At 52.7% G+C, this 1447-nt stretch overlaps 1 pseudogene; it reads left to right on the top strand.

Annotated features, from left to right (window-relative positions):
• Positions 1-538: 538 nt before the first annotated feature.
• LOC117027871 (uncharacterized) lies at positions 539-692 on the top strand (annotated as a pseudogene).
• The last annotated feature ends 755 nt before the right edge of the window (positions 693-1447 follow it).

Here is a 1447-nt window from a genome sequence, read left to right as displayed (position 1 = left end):
GCAAATATTGTCTTCCACTCTGTGCGTTTTTTTCACTCTATTGATACGTAGTGCTCTTTAATGCACTAAAGTTTTTGGGTTTTCTTATTTGATGAAGTCCATGGAATTTGGTTCTGAATTTCAAAGCAGTTATTTCAATAAGCAGTCAGATCCACCCAAGGCCAGCCCCGTGTTAGGTCCTGTAGACACAAAGACAGACCCAGAGAGCTGCCTGCAGTCTGGGGTGGACAGACTCACAAACAGACACTAAAAAACAGTCACACCTCGGTGACAGCACCTTACACAAAGCTCCCTGGAAGGCATACACACGCGCAAACACACGTCCACATCCACACACAGACACGCACACACGTGCCCACAAACAGAGGAAGTGTGATGAGCGCTGCCTGCAAGGTTAGCGTGGCCTCACAGCAGAGGAAACGCTTGGTCCTTCCAAAGCTCCTGTGCATAACCCGTCCTGGGCAGGCTGGCTCTCCCAGCCCCCCCGGGAGATGAAAGCCAGATTGAAGGCCCAGGAGGCCTTACGAGGCAGGAAGTAACAGTGACCTGGCAGGGGAGACTCCGTGATCACCAAGGTGGCTCTCCCAGGACCAGGCTCGTCCACTGCACTCGGACCACGCCAACCCCTGTGGCTTCCCCACCTGTGGGAAACTCCACCGTGCAATTTCTGCTAGTGGGGGACGCCATTCTTGAAAGAAAAAAACAAGGCAGGAAATGAGATGCATGAGCTGGGGACCTGTTTCTACCCCAGGGATGAAAACCCAGAACCTCACCCGTAAGGCCCCCCAACCTGCTGGCGACACGATCACACTCAGACTCTCCCATCTGTGCAAGGGGATAATAATCCATTTGTATTCGCCAGACTATTGTTCAGAAGATTAATTAAAAGGCGAGGGTATTTTTAACCATCTGTATTAATTTAGGAGGAGAATTGAGAAATATAATTGTATCATCTGTAACTGAGGGATTCGCGCAGACCCCTCTCGGAATCAGAATATTAATCCGTCTCTCAACAAGACTCAGCAACACGAGTGAATTACTGCTGTCGTTCCTCCTAAATTAGCCTGATTAAATGAGAATTTGAAATGCTTGGCTTGGGGGGCAGAAACGACTGAAGTCACACACGAGCGAGGAGAAGACGGCTTTTCCCCTTCGTTTGGGAACCACAGCGGCATGCCCACGCGGGAAGTCCAGCCCGTCCTGGGCGTCCTGGGCGATGGGTCCTGCTGGGTGCTGGCACTCAAGCCCGAGGGGGTGGAATGCAAGTTCTGGGTGTAAATAATGCGGCAGGAAGCCAGGTCAGCCACTGGGTAGGAGGGAGGTGTTCAGAGAGGCAGCCCCAGGCCAGCAGCCCCACCCCTCCTCCTAAGCGGCATCTAAGAGCTCGGAGTTGGTGACCCAAAGCCCCTGTCCCCAGGGGGCCACAGGAATGCCAGCCTTTGGTGAG

The sequence above is a fragment of the Rhinolophus ferrumequinum genome, chromosome 9 (assembly GCF_004115265.2).
Source record: "Rhinolophus ferrumequinum isolate MPI-CBG mRhiFer1 chromosome 9, mRhiFer1_v1.p, whole genome shotgun sequence".
Lineage (NCBI taxonomy): Eukaryota > Metazoa > Chordata > Mammalia > Chiroptera > Rhinolophidae > Rhinolophus > Rhinolophus ferrumequinum.
Note: the sequence above shows the minus strand (reverse complement) of the source record. Positions and strands in the feature narration are given on the sequence as shown.